The sequence below is a fragment of the Mustela erminea genome, chromosome 18 (genome assembly GCF_009829155.1).
Source record: "Mustela erminea isolate mMusErm1 chromosome 18, mMusErm1.Pri, whole genome shotgun sequence".
Classification (NCBI taxonomy): domain Eukaryota; kingdom Metazoa; phylum Chordata; class Mammalia; order Carnivora; family Mustelidae; genus Mustela; species Mustela erminea.
In genome coordinates, this window is record NC_045631.1 from 12,814,708 (window position 1) to 12,841,465 (window position 26,758).

The 26,758-nt window shown below is 59.6% G+C and overlaps 1 protein-coding gene and 1 long non-coding RNA gene across 3 annotated transcripts in view; one reads left to right on the forward strand and one right to left on the reverse strand.

Moving 5' to 3' along the window:
* The window catches only part of RAI1 (retinoic acid induced 1), a 117,989-nt gene that overhangs the window by 68,421 nt on the left and 22,810 nt on the right, over positions 1–26,758 (forward strand). The window contains exon 1 of one of the 2 annotated variants that reach the window (XM_032321428.1): positions 21,961–23,298. The exons of the other annotated variant lie outside the window; for it this stretch is intronic. The gene's annotated coding sequence lies outside the window, so the exon portion shown is untranslated. Of the gene's footprint in view, positions 1–21,960; positions 23,299–26,758 lie in introns of those variants that run through there. 2 annotated transcript variants of the gene reach the window in all.
* Positions 15,158–17,488, reverse strand: LOC116577766. The gene is made up of 4 exons (XR_004280611.1): positions 17,406–17,488; positions 16,964–17,100; positions 16,551–16,684; positions 15,158–15,388 (listed from the first exon to the last, which is right to left on the reverse strand). It is a non-coding gene; the product is annotated as an uncharacterized LOC116577766 (long non-coding RNA).

The following is a 26,758-nucleotide window of genomic DNA, read 5'->3' on the forward strand; positions in this document are numbered from 1 at the left end:
TCCACAAAGAGTTCCTTTCTCTACTGGAGACCCTGAGACCCTCCCCACCTATAGGCTGCACACAACCTCTTCAGGGATCCTGCCCTCTGGGCACTAAAGATGTCAGGGGTCCATGATGGCTTAAGGCCCCCTCCCCAGGCAGCAATCTCAGTTGCCATCAGGCAGGGGGCACACACACCCCACCCACCCCGTCTCTTCTTCCCTGCTCGTCCCTCCTAGCCTGGGCCTAGCCATGCCCTCCCTGAGCCTTTCACCCACAGGTAAGATTGAGTCACTTCATGGCTCTCTGAACAAAGCCCAGCTCCTAACCTGGCACCTGGCACTCCGCACACCTGCCCCCCCCAGCCTCTCATGCCTCTCAATGTGTCTCTTGGGGTCCCCTCCATCTGGACACCATGTCCTATTCCTCCGTGTGCCCAGTATGGGCTCCACAGGGCCTGGCTCAGAGGAGGGCCTTAGAGTACTTGATGAGTGAGTGACAGCCTGGGTTCCCACAGGGGCTGACTTCCTGGAAGAGTGGGCAGGGGGTGGCATCTGGCAAGGTAGACCTCCCAGGAGGCCTCCTTACCTCCCAGGGGGAGCCTCTACCTTGGGGCACTGTGCTCAGCTGCCTTGTCATCACGGAAGAGCCCTCCATGACCCCCAGTGCTTGCATGAATCCCACCCACTCTGGAGGGTAAGGAGGGCCCAGGCCACCTCCGCTGGGGCTGTGGGTGATTATTTAAGAGCCTGTGGGTAGGCCTGTATATCCTCGCCCCTTGGGATGGGAGCTCTAGGGTCCCCACTTGAGGGCATTCTGGAGCCTGGGACATTTAAGAGCCCAGTGCAGGACTGGTGTTGGGGGGTGCCCGGGGTCAGGGGGTGCAGCATGAGTGAATGAATGAGGGGATGGAGAAGCGCTGGGGGGGCAAGCCGTGACTGTACCCATGACTTTGCAGCCGAGCCCCATGCCCTCAGGCCGGGCCTGGTTTCTGGGAGGGCTCAGGAAGGGCCCCACGCGCACACACAGGCCGTGTTCATCCCTTCTTTCCTTCACGCATTGGCGAGCACCTGCTTTGTGCCAGACTGTTCCAGGTGCTAAGTAAGGGCACAGCGGTGGTCAGCACACACAAAAACCCTTATCTGTGAAGCGGATATGTGAATGGGGGACCCTGAAAAAAGCAGGTGAGCCAGTGATGAAGCAGGGAACTGGGATGGGGGCCAGGAGGAGAGGGCTGCTGTAGAGGCGGTCAGAGCAGGCCTCTCTCTCTGGGTGATGGGCGTAGCCGGCAAGAACGGGGTTCTGGTCACCGTTATTAACAGCATCCCCAAAGCTCTGCAAAGTTCGTGCTGTCCCTAGAGGAGGTCTGTGAGGGACAGGGTGTCACTCTCCTCCTACAGCCCCGTGGCTGCTTGTGGCTCTGGGAGATGACGTGACTCTTGGGGACAGAGCTGTCAGGTGGCGGGGGGGTGTCATCTGGGTGTTGGGAACCCCAGGCCCAGTTTCTGTGGCCCAAAGACCGTGGGGTCTTGGGGATCCAGGGAGGAGAGAGCCCATTCGGCTGCTGAGTCAGGGAAGAGTTTCTAGCCTGGGGTAAGAGGCCAAGGAGGGTTAGAGGAGGCAGGAGAGAATTCCAGATGCAAAGAGCAGCGTGAGCAGAGGCTTGGTCGGAAAGCCCTAAGGGAAAGCACCCTCTCTAAAACCAGCTCGGTTTGGGGTCACCTCAGCGGGGGAGCTGCCTTGCCACACGTGGGGGTGGCCGGAGCCCACGCTCGGTGTGTGTCCGGGCGTGTATACCGGGGACCCGGTGGCCACCGCGGGGCCGGGCCTCCTGCATCCAGGACAGCCCCGACCCCCTCCCCCATGCCCTTGGTTCCCCCCCTTCCCCCTCCAGCCCCTCTGACTCTCAGGAGCCAGGACAGACAAACAGCCCTGCTTCCTGCCCAACCGCACTGCCTGCTCTCCCAGGGAGGATATTTTCCCCCAACTCAACAGCCGCCACTTGCAGCTAAGCAGAAGGGAAGTTGGGACTTGCATTTTGCCTTCCTCGCGCCTGTAATCAGCCCCACACAGCCCCCGCCACAGGCGCCCATCAGTGCCGTTTCCGGAGACTACTTCAGATACACCTGCTCGAGCTAAAAGGAGAAGCAGTAATCCATCAAAACAACCCCAGGCGCGGGGCGGGAGGGGCGGGAGGGGCCGGGACTTAGTTTCTCCTCCCGTTGGACTCGGGGTGGCCACGGGCATCCGGATCACGTGGCTCTGTGGCTTCTTCCTCGGGCCTCAGTTTCCCTCCCCGTCTGTCAAAGGTGGTGGTGGCAGGGGTGGGGATGGGGAAGGGGTAGGGAGGGGGGACACAAGCTCCCAGCTCATGCCTCTGGGCCTCCTCCCTCACCCCCCACCCTCATCTCTCCCTTTCCAGAGACATTATAAATCAAACGGCTTAGAACGTAAGGCATCAAAAATTCTGAAACCTTCATCTATTATTAACGCTGACAGTAAATTCCCCCTCCGAGCGTTTTACATAGCAACTGTTACCAAGCCTCGCTGGTGGAGCTGAGCTCCAGCCCCGCCGCATCCCACAGCTCCGGGTGGGATGGATGGCAGCCTCACCCCAGCCTCTCCCCAACCGGCCGCCACCTGGGCACCTGCTGGCAGCTCCCCCGAGGCGGGGTGAGGGGGGAGTGGGCAGGAGGGCCCTCAGCAGGGGAGGCTGTTGGCTTCCTGCTGAAAGGGGGTCCGGTTTGCTCTTGGGGAGCCCTGTGGGAGGTGCCTGGCAAACCTCAGCTCCTGCCCAGGCGGATAGGAGGGGCCCCTACGGCCCTTCGAAGGCTCCAGGAGCCTTCCCCTCCCTGCCGCCCTGATGAGAGGAGCCCAGTGAGATGGAGGACGGGAAAAGGCTTCGTAAACTGTAAAGGGCCGTGCAGATTTGTTTACTGACTCACCCACCTGTCAGCTAGACGCTCCTGAGTGCCTGTTTGTCTGCAGGCGGTATCTGGGCACCGAGGATTTAAAACAAAGACAAAAGGCCCAGTCCCCGTTGCGTCCGGTTTGGTAGGAGACAGACTTGTCAACCCCTAATTGCATTGAGTGCGATAATCAATGTGTGTTTGGAGAGCAGGAGCGGGAGGGGCGATTCACCAGATCTGGGGGAGGGTAAGGGATCAGGAAGGGCTCTTCACAGGAGTTGGCCCCTGGGCAGGGTTCTGAAGGGTGAATAGGGGTGGGTTGGCCTGTTGTGGATAGAGGGACTAACAGATGCAAAGGCCCGGGGGGCATGAAGTGGATCCCTTGGCAAGTGGATTATAGGCAGTGTTTTGGAGGAGGAGAGGACCTGGGGAAGGGACCAGGGGCCAGAGGGTACAAGACCTTGGATGCAAAGCTCTGAGGTGGAGTGGTTATTTCAGGGGAACTATGGAAGATTTTAGACTGGGGAGGAACAAAGTCAGGTTGGGGCCTACAGAAGAGCCATAGATGTCCTCTCTCTGGTTCCAGTTTAGGGGTGCTGGGGCGGGTGAACCTCTACTAGCTGCTGCCATTAGCCCTCTCATCGCCATCCTGGAGAGGTGAGACCACTTGCCAGGCATGAAGCAGAGGCCATTCTGTGCAAGCTGTTATGAGGCACTTACTGTATGCCCAGCCCCACGTTGGGCCTGTGGGCTCTGCCGTGGGGAACTTGTCATCGCAGTTGGGGGACAGATCAGTACGGATTCCATGAGGGAAGCAAAGTATGGACAAGGTGTGAGACCCTGGGGCCAGCCAGGGCCCAGGTGAGGGACTGGGGGATTGCCTGGAGAAGGATAAGCCCCTGGGTGGGGGCAGGGAGAGCCTACAGACTACAGACCGCTTCCCGCAAGAAGTTCTCTCCCTTGCTCTGTGCTGCTCCAGAAAGCAGGACACAAACGGGGACGCTGACTTCAGCCCAGCCAAGAGGAGGCGTTGATTGGCAGAGTTCCCCCCTAGTGACGGATAATATACGTTCATTGTGGAAAATTCAGCAAATAGACAAGAGGCGCAGGAAAATAAGGCTCCCCTGGGACCTTTACCACCTGCCAGTGGCCGGGTCCCATTTTGGGGCCCGTTGCTCCAGAAGCAGGCAGTTACAGATTTTTTTGAGACAGAGTGGCATCATATTCTTGCTGTGTCCCTGTGGTGACCTGCTTTTCTCACTTAATGCATTGGGAATAGTTCCCCATGTCCTCACATATCCACGGGTGAAGTTTGCCAAGAGCTGAGCCACCCGGAGGGGACCCAGCTGACCTAGAATGTCCAGTGCTTGTTTCGGGAGCAGAAGCCTCGGCTGTCCTGCTGCCGCATCCAGCGCCCAGTGCAGAGGCTAGCACCCAGTAGGAGCCGAGTGAACAATTCTAGAAAGAAGTGAGCACTCCATCCCCAAAGGTGAGTGAACAGGAGTTGGGTGGAGCCCATGGGGATGCTACAGTTCATTTAGCTCTGGGGTTAAATTGAGTCTGGGGGTGAGATCTGTGCTTACTTAGGGTAGAGGGGTAGGGGGTTCAGGGAGAGCTTCCTGGAGGAGGCGGCCCATGGAACATTACAGAAGGGAAGGAAACACATAATGGTCCATTCGCTCATCTAACAGACACTTGCTAAGGGTTCCTCCCTCCTGGCCAGAACCCTGTGTGGGCAGGCCTGGAGACCTTGACAGGGTTCTGCCCCCACAGTGCTGTCAGGTTTGGGGGAGAGTGTCCCAAGTGCCCAGGACACATGGGTGTATGTTCAACACTAGGGTGACCGAGAGGTAGACAATGAGGGCCCAGCGACTCTGAAGAAAAGTTTAGGAACCAGAGACGCAGAGGAGGCTTGGTTGGCATCAAGGCCAAAGTCATGCAGACTATACCCAAAAGTTTGGCTCAGTCCAATACCCCCTTGGCCTTTTGGGAGCTTCTGGATGCTGGGGGTTGATGACAGCTCAGTTGGTACCCTGGTCCCAGGTTTCCCTGCCTTGGAGAGGGCCCCCTGCAGCCCAGTGCCCACTCCCAGAGTTCCCACCCAGAAGCCATATAGCTTCTCAGAGCTGGAGCTGGAATCCAGCTGTGTGGCCCGGGGCAGATCCCTTAATCTCTCTGAGCCTTGGTTTCCTCAACTGTCAAATGGTGGCACCATCCACCCTGCCTGGCCCCAGCCACCCAAGACCACACTGAGAAAGGCTCCAGGGAGAAGCCCTCACCTTCCAGAATCTGGGGATTGACTTACGAGAGGAGTGGTTCGGCCACAAGGTATGGCTGTAGGCAGATGGCAAGAGGAGCCCTGACAGATGACCCCATCCCCAGAGCCTCTGGAGCGTCCTAGAACTGCGTGCTTGAATGGCAGTGGCCCACGGCAGTGAAATAGCATGTGTTTTGGAGTCCTGGGTTCAAGTCCTAGCTCTCCCACTTCCTGCCTGTGTAACCTTGGGCTAGTTCTTCACCCTCTCTGTGCCTAGTGTCCTTATCTCTGCACTGAGGATAGTGACAACACCCATGTTGTCTTGAGGGTTGAGAGAGGAGATGTGTATGTGAATGGCCTCATCATAGGGCCTAACCAGCTCACGAAAGCTATGGTTGCTTAGACAGTTGCCCCGGGCAGTGGGGGTGGCAGCCCCCTCACCCGTCTCTCCGGGCCCTGGCACATGTCCAGCTACCAGCTTCTACCTCTGGAGTCACGTGGCACCAGTCCATCCTCCAGCACACACACTTGGCTTTCTCTGAGCCCCTACTATGTGCCCAGCACAGGGGGCACGGGGAGGGAACCAAAAGCGGCAGGTCCCAACGGGCAAGTGACCGATGTGACAGTGGACGGTGGCAGGGGGCTGGGAGGGAGACCGGGAAGCTGTCTGTTGGAAAGCCACAGCAAGAGTTGAGAGTTGGCAATCTTGGGCCGAGGTAAGGAGGCCCGCTAGCTTTGTGCCAGGCAGACAAGGATGGGGAGGCATACCCCAGGATTGTGTCCGGTGTGACCCAAGGTTGGGGGCCAGGAAAGAGCGGCTAGGTACAGGGAGCTCCTCAGGATATTGAGTTGCTGGGGCATGAGGTTTGGGAGCTAGGAAGGTGGTGGAGGTCATCCCCGAATGCCAGGCCAATGAGGTAGGAACATTGTCTCCCGAGTGCCAGGGGTCTGAGGGGGTGGGGGTGGGGTGCTGGGAGAAAGACAGCGGAGTCCAAGGAACAAGGGAGGGCAGGGGAGGCAGAGTGGGCTCAGGAGGTGGGCCAGCAGGTGCAGGGGGAGGGGAGGGAGTACTTCCAGTGCCCAAGGGCCTGCTGGCCGAACCAGGAATTCCTGAATGTAAGGATGTCCCGAAACCTGGGACTAGCCACAGATTTCACTCCCAGCCCCGGGGCCCTGTGCCTGGCTCAGGACTGGGAGTACCAGCACCCACAGTCCCTTTCGCATGTGCTTCCTGTGTGTCCTGGCAAGATGGACAGGATCCTGCCTCATGGAACTTACCATCCTTGGGGCAGATGGACCAAAGGTGAGTCACCAAATACATGAGGGTGGTGATTTCAGAGAGTGGTAAGAGCTGTGGGGGTGGAGGGCTCCCCTAGGTGGGCAGTCAGGGAGGGTTTCCAGGAAGAGACGGCTTTTGAGCAGAGAAGATAGAGGGTCCCGGGCAGAGGGAAGAATGTGTGTGCAAAGGCTTGGAGGTCAGGGCCTCATGCGCACAAGGAGCCAGTGGGAGCCAGTGGCTGGAGAGAGCACGTGGGGCAAAGGATGGAAGCTGGAGCTAGAGAGGAGTGGCATCACGTAGAACCGTGCAGGCTGAGCCGAGGGGTTCAGTCTGGTCCGAGGGGAAGTTCTACATCCCTGACAGCCAGGGAGCGCCCCCCCCCCCCCGCCCACCAAGGCAGGAAAGCTAGCCCACCATACTAGCTCTCCTGTGTGATTTTGAGCAAGTTGCCCACCCTCTCTGAGCTTCCAAGCTGTCCTGGGACAATGGAGAGGAAGACAGGTGCTGGCTTGAAGCCTTCCTTGCTATGACTGGCTGGGCATTTGGGACTCATGGGGGGAGCAGGTAGAGACAGTTCAGTGGAATTAAGAGCCCTAGGGACACGGGGGGTCCAGGAGGACTTTGCTTCCATGGCCGACTGGTTCCCTGATGCATCCCAGACTCCTGTCCACGCGGCTCCCATTCGGCCCTCTCCTGTCACCGGGCTGGAGCAAGACACAATTAAGGTTCCCCCAGGGCTGCCCAATGATGGGCCACTCTGAAACCCTGCAGCTCTGGGAGGTTCCCTGACAGCATTCGTAGCTGGGAATCCGAGGCCAGTGCTGAAGCTGGGATCACTTACCACGTGGCCTCAGATGGAGGCCTTTCAGAAAAAAAAATGTACTTTCCCTGGGGTGCCGATCTGTATCCTCTAAAATAGGTTAATCGGTAGCACTCTTACCCTCCCCGGGGGCCCCCAGATCCTTCCTTGTACCCCAACATTCCCCAGCCAGCAGGAGGCCCCCAGCCGGGGGTGGTGCCCTGTGGAAACGTGAGTAGGGAGGAGAGATGTAAGACCAGCCGTGGGAGCTGCAGGAGTTGGCCCAGGAGCGTGGCCTCTGCTGGGAGGGGGCCTAGCGACCCACCAGGCTCCCAGCCTTCCAGCTTTGTGATGGCTCACTCACGTGGGAGCTGCCTTTGAGGTCACGCCTGTGTGTCTTCACTCCCCTCCTTACTTGTTCTCATGGGAATAATGATGGCTCACCGACTCCACACCTGCCTTCAAGGAGCCGCTGACAGCAGCAAGACAGGGGCCACGGATCCAGGAGGGGGAGCTGCCACGTGGGCCAGTCTGCCTGGGAGGCAGGGCAGGGGAGGGATGCCGGCGAGTGCCAAAGACACAGGCCATGAAAAAAAAAACAAACAAACAGGAAAAAAACTCAGTGCGTTTGTACAACTGAAGTCCCTGCGCGCTCACAGCAGGAATATTTCTGATTCGCAAAGCCGGAGAGGTTGGCGGGGAACAGGCCACAGAGAGCCTTGAAAGCCCGGTGTACTGGGCAGGATGGACTGGTCGTGCCGCATGACGAACATCCCCGAAAGATCGGTGCCTTCCAACAGGCTTTATTCGTCGTTGGCGCCGTGTCCGTGACCAGACAGCGGAGGGACCGCTCACTGCTGTCACTGAGGGATCCAAGCAGACGGCCCAGCAGCCTTCTGGAACACTTGCGTGTCATGGAGGGAGCGAGACAGAGCCATATGGGCTTGTGCAGCCCCCCCTAAAGCAGTGCTTGTCACTGTCACTTGAGTTCCGTTGACCAACGTGTCCCCCCCTCCATCCTGACTTCTTGCGGGGGAGGGGTCGCACTTGCCACCTGTGGCCGAGAAGACCAGGAAGTATTTGGTGGCGTGCTGATGTTGATCACACAGGCCAAAGCAGGTTCTGTACTTCACCCCAAGCCAAGTGAGGAGCCTCAGGGACCACTGAGGAAAGGAGACTGGAGTCTCTTCTGTTTTAATTTTGAGCCCTTGATTGACTTGCATGCAGAGAAGGGCACAAAGAAACACCCAAGGAATTGCTACCAGCTGAACGCACGTGTATATAACCAGCACTCACAGCAACGTTAAAGACAGCAAGCACCAGCCCCCCACCAAGTCCCAGTGCCCCCTGCCAGGCATCGGCTGCCCCGGGATCCATCCCTCAGCTTGCAGATTTCATCCCACGTCAGTGTCAGCAGCCCAATTTCTTTCACTCGGCGAGCGGTTCTGCCTGTGTTGTGCATGGCATTTGTCTTGTCGCATGGCCGTGTAGTCTTCCAGTGTGAGCCTTCTGCCTTTGGCAACCATTTGGGTAGTTTACGGTTTGAGGATCTTAGGAGTAAACCTGCTGCAAACATTCTAGAATGCATGGTTTGGTGCCCCTGCATAGCATTCGCTGTGTGCCTGGAAGTGGAATTATCACAGTCTCGTGTGGTACCTAAGGTGGCCCCCAGGGGCACTGGGGAGACCCCAAGAGAGTGAACCAAACAAGGAGATGGGCAGAGGTCAGGCCAGACCTTAGGCTCCTCAACCAGAAACATCCCCAGTACAGCCTTATCGTCCACAGCACTGGGCCTTCTATATCCTGAACATAAGACGGAAATCACATAGGAGCACCTGAGTGGCTCAGTCAGTTAAGCCTCTGACTTTGGCTCAGGTCATGATCTCAGGGTCCTGGGATGGAGCCCCGCATCGGGATCCCAGCTCAGTGGGGAGTCTGCTTCTCCCTCTACTTCTGTCCCTCACCCCCACTGTCTTTCTCTCTCTTTCTGCAATCTAAGAAATACAATCTTTAAATGGAAAAAAAAAAGAAAATCATGTATAGTCGGTACGTCCTAAAATCCCTTTAAAAAAGGCCCCGCACATGGGGCCGCACACTCAGCCCAAGCCTGCAGGTCTTAACTGTGGGAGTCAGGCGGCGACATAGCACATTCTAGTACTCAGGCAAGAGGAATCGTATCGTATTTTAAAGCTCACACCTGTCAGCCACGTGTGTGAGGCGCATCCACACCCCCAAGTCACCCAGAGCTGCCTCCTCGCCCACCTGACACGCAAGAAACCTGAGGCCATCCAGTAAGTCCGCAGAGGGAGCCTGGCTCATGGGGCCTCCCTCCACTCCCTGCCCTGGGCTGCATAGGACCCGGGGGCCCGGGTCATTTGCTCACAGGGTGGTGAGACTTGCCCTGTTAGTTCTTGGGCTGACAATTCTTAATAGAGGAGCCAAGAGAGGGTCACTCTTTGTCCAAGATGAAACCAGGAGAACAGTGGGGTTTTAGGCTTCAGCCATAGGGAGACAGGACCAGCTGGGGGCTTTGCCTCAGCATTCAGGACAGCTGAGCAGAGGCCGTGGGCTCCAAGCTTGGGCCTCGGCGCTGGGAAGATGTGGCTTCTTGGCCTGATCCACAGGGCTGGACAGATGACCTGCTCAGTGGCGGGGAGGTACGGGTGTCTCATGTGAACTCACAGGTGCACACGAAGCCACTGCATGTGGCCAGCCCTCGTTCTGCCCAAACCCCTTTATCCGTCTGAGACCAGAACAAGGCTCTGCTGAGATCCTCAGACCAGGCCGGTTGGCCCGGCGGCCCCACCCCCAAGCCCTGAGAGGTTGGTGGGGTTTTCGTTTCATGTTGTTTATTAAAGAGATGGCACGGTCATTCTTTGTGCCGGCCTCCCCTGGCCTGAGTGTGGGTGACCCAGGCACGAGGTGGTTCCTGAGACCCCTACTCCTGAGGAAGTGGGCCAAGGTGCTGAAGGAAGGGAGGGAGAGGACGGGGGAGACACTGGCCAGTCGTGAGAAGAAATGAATCTTTGTCACAGACACATGTGGGGCTCTTTATGTAAATTGTTTCGGTGCCTAACAGGAAGGAGAAAAATGAGGCTTTGAAGCAAGCCGCCGCCTCTCCGCCTGGCGCGGTGTCACTCAGGCGCGTCGTGGCCCGCTTTTATTAAGGAACTGTCAGCTGTCCTCAGGCCAGAGACCCAGGGGGCTCTCCAGGCAGGAGGTGGCTTGCCACTGTCTGCGGAAGGCCCCGCGTCAACGGAGGGTGTGCTGGGGGCCCCACCTCCGAAGGGCACAGGGGACTCTTGATGGATTCTTCCAGCACGGCACGAGGCCCCCAGGGGCTGGGAACCTAGAAGGACTGACACGGCCACCTGCTCGGCCACCTGCTCCAGGCGGAGAGGGTGGTGAGGGTCGGTGTTCAGGCAGGCGACTGCAAAGGTGCGGAGCCCGGGAGCGAGTAAAGGTCTCTGAGGGGCCAGAGAGCACTAGGGGCATGGGGTTGAGGCCAGCTGTGGGGGCTGGAGCAGGAGTCTGGTCTCCTGGATCTTGGGGTCATGGGGATCTGATTGGCTGTGATGCGTGAGGAGGGGAATTCGAGGTTGAGGGAGGCCTGGGATAGGAGGACAGAGGGAGGTGGGGACCAGTGAGGGCCAGTCTCCTGGTCTGGTTATACACAGGGACTCGCTTCAGAGCCAACTGGGGTGACGCCAAGACTCCCAGCTTCTGGAAGCCCATCCCATCCAGGCCACCCAGACTTCCCTAGGGAGCCAGGCAAGGACAACCCAGGAATAATCCCAGGTCTCTGGGTCCTGAGGAACCTTCTGATCCCTCCAGGGAGAAGGAAAGAGAGACCAGCATGGCCCGAAGCTAGTCTGCTGTGCTCTGGTTCTTGGGGAGTGTGTAAATCCCTGCTTGGCATCTACGGGAATTCTCCCATCAACCAGAACCGGGTGCCACAGATTCCTGGTCCTGTTCATTCTAAAAAATTCAGAGCTGTTGGTCTTTAAAAAAAAAAAAAAAAAATCTTACCTCACTGAAGAAAATACAGAAAATACCCAAGAGCGAGGAGAAGAAAACAGAAGTCCCCCTCCAGCCTCTCGGAGGAGGAGAGGCTGGTGTGCGAAACATTTTTGTGCCTTGCCGCCCAGTTTGTGGAACAAAATTAGGATCATGTTGAACACCCGCTTTCGCGTCCTGCCGTGTTCCTCCTCATGCATCAGATCGTGAGCGTTTGCCGGAGGGGCGGTAAAGGATCTACGGAAACAGGGCTGCTGGGGGCTGGGACGTGGGGGTGCCGCTGTGCTCCGTGACCTTGCAAGGGTCAGCCGCCCTCCCTGAGCCGGCTTCTGCGTCTCTACAAGGAGAGGTTGGGGGCGGTGGACCAGGCTCCATTCAGAGATGACCTCAGGAGTGTAGATGTTTCATCGGCCACGGTGGCCTGTCTGCTGCAGGCTTGACCCCTAGCACGGTGACAACTGGGGCAGGGTGGGCACAGGGCTGGCCCTCCTGCCTGGCGTGGGGGGCAAGTGGGACTAGCCCATGGAGTCCAGCTGCCTGGACTGGGCGAGGGTAGGGGGTCCTCCTGCTTCCAGCACTTTCCCACTATGTGGTCTCAGGCAAATGGCACTGTCTCTTCAAACCCCCATCTCAGTGGCGCTAGAACAGGGGCGGAGGGGAGCTGTGATAGTCTGTCGACCTACTCTGCGCCAAGCAATTAGCGCATAGTAAGTGCTCAGTCACTGGGAGCCATTCACATTATCTGGGACCTCTCTGGTGTGACTGGTGGATTAAATCATAGTCTTCCTGCAGCATTCTGGAGGGAGCTTGGGGCCTAGGGGACGTGACCTCTCCTGGAGCCAGGGCTGGCTTCATGGGCCCGTGACCTGTGCAGCCATATGGGGCCGGGGCTCAAATGCCCTGTGCTCGCTCTGATGCTTGGGCATCGCTGTCTTGAGACTCATCCTCTTGGAGCAGGGGCCTCGCTCATCACAAAGCGTGCCCTGTACTTCATGGGACTCCTCGCACTAGCCCAGGGGCTCGCCTGGCTTGGCACCCCACACGTCGCCCGTGCTCCGAGCTCTTGGCCAGGACGGCTCTCCCCGCCCCCGTTCAGAGAGGAACGCTGTCCCGTGAGGTCTGGGTCTGGGCCTGGGGCGCACGCAGAGGCAGGCGCCAAGGAGGGCTCCGATCGTCACGCCAGGGGCTGCGAGTGCAGCGGTGAAGGCTGCCAAGGGCAGGAAGCTGTCTGGGTGGAATGCCAGCCGGGGCGGGCAGGGCCGAGCAGGGGGCTTGTCGGGCTGCGGCCAGACACACTGGGGAGACACAAGACGACTCAGGTTGGAATCGATTGAAAGCCAGCCAGGCACTGGGGCCGCTGTGAGCACACGTGAGCGGGGGCGGCACGCCCAGCACGAAGGCGCTCCGGGCTCTGTTTCCTTCCTTCCGTTTTCAGGGAGGCGGGCTTGCCCCCCAGCACCTATCCAGGTGGGGAGAGAGGAAAGGGAGCGGGGCCCAGGCCACGTGGTGTGCGAGAGGCCCAGGCAGCAGCCACAGGACAGGTGGGACTTGGGCCGCCTGCGTGCTCAGGGAAAGGGCATCCCGGACACCGTGGATGGGCTGGTGGGGCCAGGGGCCTCTGGCTGCTAAAGGCGGCTCAGCAGAAGGGAGAAGAGGACAGGAGGACAGGACGGACTGAGATTCCCAAGGGGCACAGGTGTTCTCAGGAAGGAGCCTGGGTATGGGAGGGGGTACCTGCGGTCTCCGAGCTGGGTTGCCCCCAGGGGGTGCTGGCTACAGAGTGAGAATAGCAGGAGAGGGGGTGTACCCAGAAAGGAGAGGGAGTCGAGGAGAGGCTCTGCCTTGAAACACCCCATGTTGGCCTTTGTGGGGTGACACTGACACAGGAAGCCTCATATCCATTCTGAGGGGACGAGGCACCCCATAAGATGTAGGAGTCCTAGAAAGAGATTGTGTGCATCCAGAGGCAAGCGAACTGCTTCTAGGGAGGAAACCAGGAAAGGCTCTAAGTGGCCTCCGCTGCCTTGTGTATGGGCCTGCAGCAATGGGGAAGGGTAGCCCGGGATGCGGGAACTAACCTTGTTGGGACAGCTGAGGTCTGATCTCAGACGGCGGTGCAGGGCAGACTGCGGATGGTGACATCTGAGCACCAACACGGCAAATGGGGACTCAAGCAGGTGAAAGTACTGGGGAGCCACTGAGGGCTTTATCGCAAGGGATATCATTCCACTAGCAGAGCTTATGAGAGGCCATACGGGGCTGAGGCTGGGAACCCAGAAACCCATCTTGGAGATGGGCACAGAATTCCCAGAGGGAGGTGATGAGGCCAGATTCTGGGCTGTGGATCTAAGGGTGGAAGGCGGGGTCGATAAGGAGACCCTGGGCAGGGTTCACCCCCCACCCCGCACCCCCAGGACACTGAAGCCTCCTCAGAGACAAGCCGTAGAAGGACATGGGCAGAAAGCAAGGTCTTTGGAGCAAAGAGGGCCTCACTGAACCCAGGAGTCCGGAACTGCAGGGGTAGTTGGGGTACGGGGAAGGTGGGGTGCTTTGTTCTCAGGAGCTGGCCAGGACCCTGGGAGGAGAAGAGGTCAGCCAGGAAGAGAGGTCAAGGGATGACTGAGGAACAGTGACACTGGGGAGGTGGGCGTGGCCCAGGGCCAGAGTGGTTTGCTTTGCTTTGCTAGGCCCTCCTGGACCGTGGTGTGGACAGGAGGGACAAGACTGTGATGGGCGGGACAGGGGAGTCGGGGTCTGGAGGGCCTGAGGACCAGAAATCCGCAGGCACAGGGCCGTCCTGAGCGAGTCCTCTGGCCGAGGTCCTTGTCCACCTGCTGGGGAAGGACAGCCTGTCTCCCAAAGGCCAGTGGGGCTGCCAAGCCTCAAGGACAAAGGCAGGCGGGGGCAGGGGAAGGAGCTTGTGGCTGGGAGCTTAATGGCCCCGAAAAAAAACCATAAAACTGGAGAATTATGGGAGACATAAACAGAGCTGTCAGGGATTAGCCCGGGGAAGAGATGCCAGTGGCTGAGCCGGGATCCTTGCGTGTGCATAAAAAAGACAGAAGTTATAAAAGGAGGGAGATTAAGAAGATGCTGCCTCCACGCTTGGGCTCCCTGGCCGATTCTTTTCTCACGCCCTGGCGGAGGCCCCAGCCGCACGTTGACCCCGGGGCCCCAGCCTGCATGGCCTGGCCAGGCCCGGGCAGGGCCCGCCCAGCGACACAGAGAAGGGGGAGGGGACAGGGGCCTGCGGGGTGGCCGGGGGGGGGGGGGGGGGGGGTGTTGGGACTTGGCCCAGGCCAGAGGAGGGGCCCCCGGAGCCAGGCCCAAGGACGGAGGCGGCGCGAGCTCTGACAATTTATGGACGCTCACACACCCTGCCTTCATTTTCGCTGTTCTGCTGATGTTATTAGCCAGGCACTAATGGGCTTAAATTTCACCTTAAACCATCCCCACTGTCCTCAGCAGATGACAAACGCTCAGCTCTCTCCAGCTCTGCAAAGCTGCCGGGCGGTCTCAGGCAGGCACCTTCCCCTCCTTCCTCACACGCCCTTCTGGCCCCCAAGGAGAGGCTCCCTGGGACCCCTGGGCCTGGGGACACTTACAGGTCAGGGAATTCCCCGGGGGGTCTGTGGGAATCACAAGGCAGGAGGGGGAGGAAGGAGGGTGGTCCAGTGGCCCCTCCCTGTGGGGCCCAGCAGGCCTGCTCCCCTCTGAGGATCCCAGCCCAGGTGTCATGAAAGATGGCTGCAGAGGGGACCTGTGGGACCCCAGGAATGACCTGCCATGTTCTTACAAGCCTTAGGGAAATCCTATTTTGCTCAAGCTAACAAAAATAGCAGTGGCTTTACTTGGGGCTAGCATTGCCTTGCATCCACCACCCACCCACCCACCCCCTCACTCATTCATTCTACAGGCACCCAGCCCACAACCCCCAGCTTGCCTCACGTCCATCAAAGGCCCCAATTAGCTGCTGGACCCAATGAGAGAGAACAAGTGGGTGATCTCTAAACTCCGTTTAGAAAGACAAAATCTTTCCAGTGGTGGCTCTGAGGGCCGGAGGGGAAGTGACAAAGGAGCTCAGGGGATGGGGGGGTTGATGTGTAGACTTGATGGCCCATCCAGTCCTCCAGAGGGGCGTGCTGGCCTGAGAAGGAGGGACAGGAATAAAGACAGTGCCTCTGCAGAAGGAGGGCAAGGTCGGGCTGTTTGGGGGCTTGCCTGCGAATGTTTCCACGGCCACCGCCTGCCGCTGCCTTTGTTTACCAGTGAGGGGCAGATGCCCGGCTTCTCTGCCAGTAAAGCTGGCCTGGAGGGCGTAGGGCCCAAAGCCAGCCCCTTCCCATGGGAATCACAGTCCGCCCCCACCCCAGCCCGCCAAGGCCCCAGCACCGGCCTCTCAGCACCATGCCCCACGCTGTGCCCCAGGGCAGCCGGACAGCAGTGCCAGGGTGACAGGCACGGCAGAGACGGGCCAGGGAGAGGCGAGGTGGCCCACCCTGCAGCCCTGGAGGACTCAGCTCTGAGCCTCTCTGCTGCCTGGCCTCCTTGCCCTTGCTGGGACTCAGACACGCGGTCTGCCACCTCAGGTCTGATGGGTTCCGACACACCGGCTGTCATGAACCACACTCGGGCTGGCGGTATGTACAGGAGAGGTTTTGGGGACCCAAGTGTGACAGGAGCAGCGAAGCCGAGGAGGGGCCGGTATTGGCGGGTTGGCTGGGAGAATGGGCTCTGGGCGAGCCCTGCGGCTTGTCCCTTCTTCTCCCCCTGCAGTATTTGGAATCGGCTGTTGAGTCCCGAGGTGCCCTGTTCCTGACATTTCTAGAATCTCACCCGTCCTTTCCAGCTACCCCACCCCTCCACGCCGTGCTTCTGGCTCCCCTTGTTGCTCTCAGGGAAACTGTCCTAGCTCCCTGGCCTCCCATCCCCACCTTCAGCACTCCGTCGTCCATCCCTGCAGCGCAGGGAACGTAAAGCACATGTGTGCAATAGTGCCACTCACTCCCTTCTTTGCCCTCTGTGGCTCCCCATTGTCCCTGTCTGTGAGATGGTCCTGCCCACACCTGTGGCTAGACAGGCTTAGGGTGAGCGGAAGCAAAGGCACAGGCCCAGAGACAGCAGGGCACATGTTCTAGAAACGGTGTGTGGAGGCAGAGCAAGCTTTCAGGGACTCCCTATAGGTTCCAAAAGTCTCCCTTGGGGGGATCTCTGGTGCCCACCATCCATACTTGTGCCCAGGGTCCTTGCCCTGAGTGGCAGACTTGGAGCCCGATGAGCTGACTGGAAGTCTGAATGTTGCTGCTCACCAAGAAATGCCCTTGGCCTCCAGGCCTTAATGGTGCGGTCTGCAAAATGGGGATGCTCTTAGGTTCCTTGCACAGTTCAGTTCCTTTTGGAATTAAAATGATGTGGCAGGGAAGAAGGCACTTCGATGCTCAGCCTGTGGAGGGCACCCAGGAAATATGGGATGTAAAATCCCAGTGCCTGGGCAGCAGCTTCTGCTCCAGAAAAATCATAGCCAAGCACAACACAGTGCTCCCTCCTGGGCCTTCCTACCCTGGCCAAAGCTGCCTCCAGGAACTGAGTTCAGAGCTTTCAGATCCTAGGCCTGACCTCACAGTCATGGACTGTAATAATAGTATCCGACTACCCATTATTGACCTCCTGTTACTGCTTCTGGCTTCTTACAAGCTGTGTGACTTTGGACAAGTGACCTTACCTCTCTGTGCTTCTGTTGCTGCATCTGGAAGAGGAGTTCAGATGTGTAGGCTGCTTCCTAAACCAGGGCCCTGTGAGCATGAGCATGAGCACTGTGGCGGTGACAGAGCACTTTGATGGCTGTTTTCCCCTCAGGTCCTGTGAGGAAAGGAACAGAGGCCCAGAGAGGTGAGGTGATTCACCTGGGGTCACACAGAAAGTCAGTGTAGGATCTCAGGGACTGGATGTTCTTTCCAAAGACTCACGAGGTTCTGGTCTGGAAAAAGCCAGCCCTGGAGCAGGGTGGAACACAGGGCCCTTTCTGAGCCCTCTCTCCGTGGGCCTGGGGCTGGAGGGGCCTCCGGCCAAGTCTGCTCCACCCGACCAGCCAGCTAGAGAACACAGAGACCGCCGAGCCTGCTCTGGCCGCTGCCTGTCAGTGGTGGGACCTCGTGTCTGCTCACCTGGGGAAGGCACCAGCTGCTCCTGGGGCCGGGGTGCTAGACCTGGGTTCCTGTCGCTCCAAGGAGCTCCCGCCACACACACAGACACCCCCACCCTGCCGGCCCCACCTCCCAAGCCAGCTAGGACCAGTCAGGGATTTTCCTGAACTTTCCCTCTGTTATAAAAAATTATATAAATATTTACCCTTTAGAAATAACAGCTCACTTGTTGGGCCCTCCTCTGCCGGGCATGGCTTGGACGACCGTCCACTTTCTCAGTTAATTCTTACCTTCTGAGGGGCTTACTTTTACTCCTGCTTCACCGACGAGGAAACTGAGGCACGCTGCGGGACTTGCCCACTGGGGCCCCACACAGCTCAGTGGCATCGCAGCCCGGATTTAGCCACAGGCACTCCTGGGCCACCTCTGTCTCAGCCAAGCCCAGATCAGCCTCTGCTTTCAAGCTGTAGAATGTGCATTGCTTTTGTTCTCATGACAGAAGGATGGGGTGGGAAGGGACTGGGACGTTCAGTGACACATGGCACCAGGAGTAGGCCGCAGGTTTATCATGAGCCAGTCCTGGCCTGTGGGTTCCCCGGGCCTGTGCGCCCAGAAGTGACGGTGCAGACTATATGGGGATTCCAGTTCGTATCCCACCACCTGGGGCCTCAGTTGCCCCACCTGTGAAATGGGGGCACGATCCCCATTGCGCCCCTTGCCCAGGGAGGGACGCAGGGATGCTGAGTCCTCTTGGCAGTGGGGCCTCAGGCCACCCTACTGAGGAGGCTGCGGTCATGTGACCATCTGGCCTATAATCCCACAGCTGGAACGAGCCTTGCCAGCCTGGAGCCCAAAACAAGGCTCTTTTCCTCAGCCACCTCGGCTAGCCTAGGGGATGGAGATGAGCCATATAAGTTCTAAAATCTTTTTGTAGTAGTTATAAGCTCATGGTAAAATAAAAAAAAATAGAATAACCTCTTCCCTTTTATACATCTCTGCACACTTTTTTTTTTTTTAAGATTTTATTTATTTATTTGACAGGCAGAGATCACAAGTAGGCAGAGAGGCAGGCAGAGATAGAGAGGAGGAAGCAGGCTCCCCGCTGAGCAGAGAGCCCGACCACGTGGGGCATGATCCCAGAACCCTGGAATCACAACCTGAGCCGAAGGCAGAGGCTTTAACCCACTGAGCCACCCAGGCACCCCTCTGCACCCTTTCTACACTGTGCTCTGCTCCCCAACTTGAAGGCTATACCCCTCCATGCACGGAGCCCTTCCTTACTCTCCAGACTCCGCTGTGTGGAACTCCCCGAGTGTGTATCTTTCATCCTCCTCACGTGGACACACAGCAGGGGACCTCCAGGGTTTCACTGCTGCAAAGGACACCAGGGTCCTTGCCCTGCGAAGAAGGCTCCAGGCAGGCTGGGAGCAAGACCGCCAGAGGGCCCATGCAGTTTTCATCTGGGTCTGTATGGCCAGAAACCTCTCAGAAGAGATAGTGCTGGCTTGCTCCCTACATCCCCTCGTTCCCCACCCCCTGACTGGCCAGGTAGACACAGTGAGCCTCTTCCACGCCTGCCCTGGGCCTAGGAAATCAATGTGGCTCTTTCCCATAAGGAAACCCTCAAAAGCTGTGTATGACTGGGGGGCCCGGTCCTGAAAGATTGGGAGTCCAGTTACTGTGGGGGCCCTGCACTCCTGAGCACTGGTGTGACCTCAGGCAGTGAGTTTCAGCTTTTGGAGCTTCCAGAATGACATACACCCCCACCCCACCCCCATCTCCACTGGGGGGCTGTCAGGAGGATGAGGTATGTAAATGCAAAGTGCTTATTGGGACAGGGCCTGGCACAAGAGGGAAGCCAGCCACAAGAACTGGGTGCTGTTTATTGTCAGTCTGGGGACCTTTGGGTCCCTAGGAAGGCAGCTGCTAGGGTCTGCCCCTGGGGTCAGTACTTGGATTGAGATCTGCAGTACCTTTTGAAGGGGCCAGGGAACAGAAGAAGGTGTGGGGAACCTTCGATGGAAAGAGTGGAATCACTTTATTCCGGCTTCCCACTGTACTGATGGTGACACCCAGGCCCAGGAAGCCCAGCCTGGAAGTGGTCACAAGCTTAGCACCATGAAGCTGTCTTTTATCGGTTGTGTCGCTGCCTGGAAGCCAGGCCAAATGCAGAGTCCTAGGGGCTGCCGCGCCCCTGCAGGGACTCAGCTTTGAGAAATGAGGCTCAGAGCTGCCGAACCAGAGCCTGATCCTAGGTCCTCAGGACAGGACAAGACCCAGAGCCCCTCAGCAACCCCAGCCTCCAGGACTCAGTGGGAAGAGGAGTGTCTGAGGGCTGAGTTCTCACTCCAGCTGGAGGAACCCATGCTTCTTACAGATGCAGGATCCCCGGCCGCAGCCCTGGCCCCCCACATCGGAACCTGCCTCTTCCTAAGACGTGCACAGTGCTGTGTGAGAAACATCAGAACTCCCGCTGGGAAATGACGCACCTGCCATGGGGGACAGGACACAGTCTGGGGACAGACCTTAATTCTCAGTCCCAGAAGCCTCCCCAGCTGGGGGGGGGGGGTGCGTGGTATCATCATCCCCTGTAAAGCCCTACACACCAGAAGACATGCTCTGTCTGTCTCACACACATACAGAGTATGGCACTTGGCCCTCATCCCACTTCGACAGTGCCAGTGGGGGCTGCAAAGTGCGAAGCTCAGCGTAGCCTCCCATCTTGCGGTAGCCCCGTAAGTGTGGTGGTATTAAGGTTTCAGCCAACGGACATGTGGAGCCAGTCAGTGACTTGCCCAGGGCCAGCCAGCAGATGACGTGCAGGAGTGGAATTTGAACCCAGAGCAATGCGGCATCAGGGTCCTGGTGTTTTCGGTCAGGGTAGGTCCAGGGGAGAATGTCGCCTCTCTGCACCCCAGAGCCACAGGGCCGGCTGCCTGGAGCCCTCCCAGTTGGTGGGGGCCTGGCCCTTGTGAATCTGACCTCTCCCGGGAGCCAGAGAGGCCTGCCGCTCCCCATGCGGAACCAGCCAGGAAGGATTCTCCTAAACAACTTTCCAGAACAAGACAGCGCTGGGGTCAGACGGAGTTAGCTGTGAGCAGCTGGAAGAGGCTGTCTGCCCCGATGGCGAGGAGGGGGGTAGTTCTGGCGGGGCCTGGTTTGGCTGGAAGTGAGGCCCGAGGAGGCTGGGCCTGGGCGGAGGGAACTCCGGGTGCGGGGGTGCGGGCCAGCAGGCGGAAAGGATTCTTCACCTTGGGAGAAACAGAATGCTGTTCAGAATGACCAGCCGCTGGACTCGGACAGTTGCCCTCCCTCCCTTTTTACCCTTAAGCACCCCCATATTTCACAACTGTGTGGAAGAGAGGGAGGGAGATCAGGCAGGAGGCAGCGGCTGCTGAAAACCAAAGGCAAATATTTTCCGTCCTGAGGCAAGCAGGCTCAGGCCACCTCCGGCCCGGCCTCTGGGGCAGTGACTGGTGGTTCACTTTCCCCAGAGGTCATCGCTTCTGGTCACCAGGCTATGTGTATGTGTGTGGGGTGGGGGGCTGGTCAGGATTCCCCCCACAACCCAGGGATTACTGGGGGCAGGAGGCCATTCGTCCAAGCTTTGCCCAGAAATGGAAGTTCCCTTCCTGGCAAGGGGGGCGGCCAAGGTAGTGGGGGAAGGGGAGGGCAGTGGTAGCCAGGAGGACAGGGTGGTCCCGTGGTCCCAGCTGTTCATCCGGTCGGGGTCCCCCACTCCGCAGCCAGTCTTGGGGCAGAGATGCTTTTCATATCAAAATAGGGGCTGTTAGTGTATTTTGGGGGGGCAGGGGGCTATAACCCCCCAGAGCTACCAGGCCCTAAATGAATTTGTAACTTCTCCGCCACAACAGCAGTGCGCATTGGAAGAGCTGTGGTACGTGGTGTTGTGAGATTTCTGTTTGGGCTACAGATGAGTACGGGAGGCCCATGTGTGGACTCCAGACCTCCCTTACAATATGCAGCCTCAGGAGCCAGACCCCCACCCGGGGTCCCTCAGCAGGGGGCCTGGTAGGTGACTGGATTTGCGGGAGGAATTGGGTGGGGGGAGTTGGTGATGGTGGGCACTGTAACTTCTCTCTCCGGTTCCCCCACCATCCCAACTCCCTGCCCTTTTCTTTCTCCTGAGAAAACCAGTTTCCAGAAATTTCCGAGGGAGCAAACCAGGACCTCATTATCTCGTGCCCTCAAGCCCCTGGGCACCTCCCTCATGCCCAGCTGCCGGGAAGCAAAACAAACAAGCTGGAGGCCCTACCCACAGGCCCAGTGGGAAGGTGGGCCGACTGCGAAAGGCCCCCAGAATGGCCCCTTCCCCCGCTCTGGAGCTCAGTTTCCACGGCTGTGAATTGAGAGGTGACGTCACCTCCTAGAAGGGCAATTTGAGGGTTAGAAGTAAAATCTATCAAGGCACGTTGGCCATAGGAGGGGGCCAGCCAGCATGTTTGCTGCTGCTGCTGTTACACCCCATCAGATGGTCTGAGGTTACCAAGAACTTTCTAGATCGGAGGGTGGCCCCAGGCTCAGTACGTAGGCTGGCGGGGGGGGGGGGGGTGGGGTTTAGAGAGAATCCCGTGGAGAACCCGAAGTCTGCCCTGCCAGGCCCTGCGTGTGCTAGGGGGTCCTTACTCTCCTGCCTCCTGGACCTGCCTCACCTCCAGGGCCGGCTGGGCCCCCCAGCTCCAGCTCCTGGCCCAGAGGTGTCATCAGATAAACCCCTTGGCACCTGCTGTCCTCACATCTGTAGTCCACACACATCTTCACCCCCGCCCCAGCCTGCCCCTTTTCTTACCATAATCCCAGCCAGAGGCGGCTCCCTTGGGGTGGGGGCCCAGCCCTCCCCCACCCTCTAGCTAAGCTCTGGAGAGAAATCCGGCTTGGATTCCCAAATACGCTGTGTTCTTTCCTGCCACTAAGCCAGACGGCTCCTTGCCGCTGGAATGCCCTTCTCCCTCCTCAGCCCACCAGTTCTCCGCAGTTTTCCCCTGTATTTTGCAGCCGCTTGTCTTTTACCCACCTCGTTCAGCAGGGGGGTCCTCAGGGGGCCCTGTGCCTGTGGGTCTCCAGGATTGGGCGTGAGCAGAGTCTGGAAAATGTCAAGTGACTGATCCAGTCAAAGCCTGGAGGGGGTTTCTGAGCTCAGCCAGTTCCTCTGCTGCCCCCTCCTTTGGGGGTAAGGACAGGCTGGGGTTTGGGTGGGTTGCCTTTTGGAAACCAAGGTAATGGGAATGGACATGAACTTCCTGCTGCCTCAGTCCCCCTGGAAGGGGGGTTGGGTGGGGGGTCAGGGCTGCTAGGCGCGAAGGGGGAAGGGAATGGGAGCGAGAGGGCGAGGGGGGCCCTTAAGGAGGCCAAGGCCGAGAGGAGGGAGACAAGGCTGGGGAAAGAGCCCCCCCACCCCCGTGCGCCTTCTGCACGGGCATGGGCGGGGTTCGCCTTGAAGTTGGTGTGCAAGCCCGCTGCTGTTTAAATGGTGTGTTTGTTTGGAGTGGCTCAGGGAGGAGGCCGAGATGGGGGAGGCAGCGCCCCACTTGGCGCCGCCGCCGCCGGAGGGTCGGTGTGTTAGAAGCTCCAGCTTTGTCGATGACTGAAGGGTGGGCGTTGAGGAGTGAAGGGCGAAAAGCAAAGGGGGGCTCGGCTCCCCGGCCTGGCCGCCCCCTGTTTTGCGGAGGGAGCGCCGGAGCCGCCTCTCGCAGTCACGGCGAGCAGGGAGGGAGGCGAGGGGACGAGAGCGCCGGGCTCCCCGCCCCCACCCCACCCGGTTCCAATATTTCGCAGAAAGGCACGCGGCTCCTAATCGGTCCTTTCCAGGCTGAGATTTAGCCGCGCGATGCCCGCGCAGGGGCGGGGGCCGCGGGCCGGGGGAGGCGCTCAGAGGCCGGAGCCGCCGAGCGAGGTGAGGAGCCCGCGTCCTCGGCTGGTGGAGCGGGCGGGCGGGCGCGCAAACCCGAGAGGCAGATATAGAAAGGGGGGCAGGTTAAAAATAACCCTCTCCGGCTGGGAAGCTCGCGCGCGCTCTCTCGCCTCGTTCGGTGCCAGAGGACTCCAGGGGAGGTGGCGTTGGGGAGGGCAGCGCGGGATTCCCCCTCCTCCGCGGGGCGGGGTGCCCGCCTGCGCGCCGCGGCTGCACGTGTGCGGGGCCGCGCGCCCGGGCCCCCTGCACCCGGCCGGGGGGCGCCCCCTCCCCAGGCCCGGGCGCAGCTGGCAGCGGCCCCCGCCCGCAGCCCCGCGCGGCTGGAGGGAAGCGCTCCATTATTCATTATTTACGAGCGTTAATAGGTTTGAGGCACGGAGGGTGGGGGGCAAGGGCGCCGTGGGGACCGCGGCCTTAGGGAAAGGGGTGGGGAGGGAGGGGGCAGGGCGGAGGCGGGGCTGCGGCGCGGGCCGCGGGCTAGAGGTCCCCGCCTCGGCCCCGGCGTTCCGGGCGCACCTCCACCCGCCGCCTGCTAGCGGCCGGGTGCTGAGGCTGCGCCGGGCGCCGGCGGAGAAGTGCGGCCCTTTGATTGTGCCCCTCGGCCTCTGTCCTCCGCGTCCTCGCCCTTTCCGAGCCGTAGGGAGGGGGCTGCGGGCCGTAAGCCCCGCCCTGCGCGCCCCTCGCGGCCGCCGCCGCGTCCCCGACGCAGCCCGGGCCTCATTTATCATCATCTTTGGTCAAGTGGAGTGTGCAAGGAACAGCTGCTTCACTCGGCTGACTTCCGAGGGCGGATACAGCGGGAATCAGGGAGATGAATGATGGGGGCTGGGGGGGCAGAGCCCCCCGGGGTCCCAGCGCAGGCAGGAGGGAGGCGCGGAGCGTCCAGCGCCGCCTCCGCCTCGTGGCGAGCGCAGCGCCCCCTTCCTGTCTCTCCTGGCGCCTCCAATTACCGCGGATCGCGGGCGCGGGGGCGGGGGGCGCCCCGGGAGGGGGCCGGGCGCGGAGAGGCACCTCTCGCGGGCGGAGGACTGGCGGGCGCGCCGCTGGCGGAGCCCGAGGTCGGCGTGACCTTGCTGGGGTCAGCGGGTTGGGCTGCGGAGGAGGCGGCGCGGCGTCTTTGGTGGCGCTTTCCGGATTGGCGCAGAGGCCGGGAAAGCGGGCGGGGGCGAGCGGGGGGTGTGAGGGGGGAACACAAATAGAAGGTGAAATTTTACCTGCCCCTGAGGGAGTCCTGCGGATTTTCTCCCGGCAGCAGCAGGCGCTCTGCCTTTGTCTTACACGGCTGGAACATCTGTTGCAGAGGGGCGGCGAGGCCGCAAACAACCCCCACACACCCCGCGCGGCTCCCCCGTCCCCAGCTCGGCCCTAGCCGGGCTCCCGGCCTCGCGGTACCGCGTTAACCCTGCTAGCGCTGGGACATCCTCCCGGAAGCCCCCTGCCGCAATAGGCGCCTCACCGCCTGGGACCCCCTAACCCCCGGCTTCGGAGGGGCTTCTCGCGGGGGTGCCCAGCGGCCCTCCCCCGACTTTCAGTGGCCGCGTGGTATCCATCGGGGGGCGGTGGCGGAAAGGGTTAATGGCCTAGTCGCAGACCCTAATTGTCAGACCTGGGCCCCGCTTCGTTTCAATTACCCTAAGTAGAGACTGAATGCGCAATTAACGAAGTCAGCTTGCCAACTGGAACGCCGTCCCCGCTTTCACATTGAGCAGAATACTCCACCAGCTGACTTGGACTAAGCAATTTCCTCCTCTCTCCCTTTCTCTCTCTCTCTCTCCCAACCCCCTCCCTCTTTTTCTCTCTCCTTAATAATAAAATTATACCAAGCAGTTTGCGGTGTGGCAGGCGGCCAGAAAAGCGTTTCTTTAAACGCCGCCGTCTCACAATTAGGCAGCAAGAGGATTTGACACGCCGTGGCGGCCTGACAGGCGGCTTCCTCCCCTGGGGGCTGGTGGGGGGGGCGCCAATTCCCTGGCTCCCCCAGGTGGAACGGGGCTGGGAGGGGCTGGCTTGCTAAGCCTCCCCAACATGAGGTTGCTGCGCAGAGTGGGTGTCAAAGGCAGGGAAGGGAGGGGTTATTCCTACCCAGGCTGGGGAAGGAGGGGGACATTCTCTGGCTCCTCCAGAAAGCTGGGGTGTCCAACAGGAGAAACTTGACCTCTCTTGTTTTGGCTTCCAGCTCCACAGTTCATTTTCTGGTGCACCAAGGGGCCTAGAGCTGTAGAGGGATCTCAGACCTGCTGGATGTCCTGGACAAGTCACCGTCCCTCTCTGGGCTTTGGTTAATCTCTCCAAAACGAGGGGGGAAATTTGACCTAGAATATGCTCTGAAGAAAGTGGTTTCTGGTGGCTCACTGCTGCTGCCAGCTGGTCTTGTGGGCAGGAGCCAGAGGGAGAGGTAGGCAGCACCAGGTCAAAAAACCCCTCTCCAGCCTGGGCCGCAGACCAGTGGGCCCCAAAGGCACATGGGAGCGTGCCAGCCCCCCAGCAGCCACATGGGCAGGTAACAAATCAGGGTGACTTTGCAGGATTGCCAGGGATTGGTGCCGTGAGAACGGGGGTGGGGGGCATCTGACTGTTGGCAGCCGGCCCCCCCGAAGTGGGGGAGGGGAGATAAGTGCAGGTCTCCCACTTGCTCTCTTCTGCCTCCAGCCTCATTGGGCTGCTCCTTCCATCTGGTGGGCCCTCACCCTTCCTCACTTAATTACACCCTCCTGCCAGCCCCCCCTGACCACCTCTACCCCAACTTTGCACCCTCCTGGGTGTTTGTCTGCCTTGGGAGGACAGGGGCCGTGCTGCTTTTTCCTCTATCTTCAGCCCCCAACTCCACCCCACCCCATCTGATTGTAAGCTGTATAGAAATGGGCTTGGTGAGGGAGTGGCTGTGACTCAGGGGGTGTGGACGACAGAGCAGAAGCTATAGGTCTTTCCTTCCTGATTGGCTACTGCATCAGTCCTGGCGGGTCTTCAGGCCTCTCTTTGGGCAGCATCCCTTAGAGCTGTGAGGAGGTTAAATGATGCACCCAGGCTAGCGCCGAACCCCTCACCCATCCCATCTGCCCAGCCATCTGGGCAATATTTAACCGGCAGCTAGCCAGGACAGTTTCTGCACTTAGGGCGTAGGACCAAACAGATGAAGAAGCCCCTGCCCTCATCAGGCTACATTCTGCCTAGGGCGGTGCATGTAAAGCAGCTCATTATGCCATTAATTATGTAATTACCACTGTGATAAGTGCCACCAAGGAGCCCTGCAGGGACCCAGCAAAGGGAAGGGGGGAGCAGCAGGGCCTCATCTGGCACCTGGGGTGGAATGGCCCGAAGGCAGGCCTCCTGCCTCCCAGCCTTTGCAGCTTCCCCACCGCTGAGCACCTCTGAACTTGAACTTCCCCAAAGGGCCCAAGCCGCTCAGGCCCCACTTCCTCCCTGAGCCCGGCCTGGGAACTCA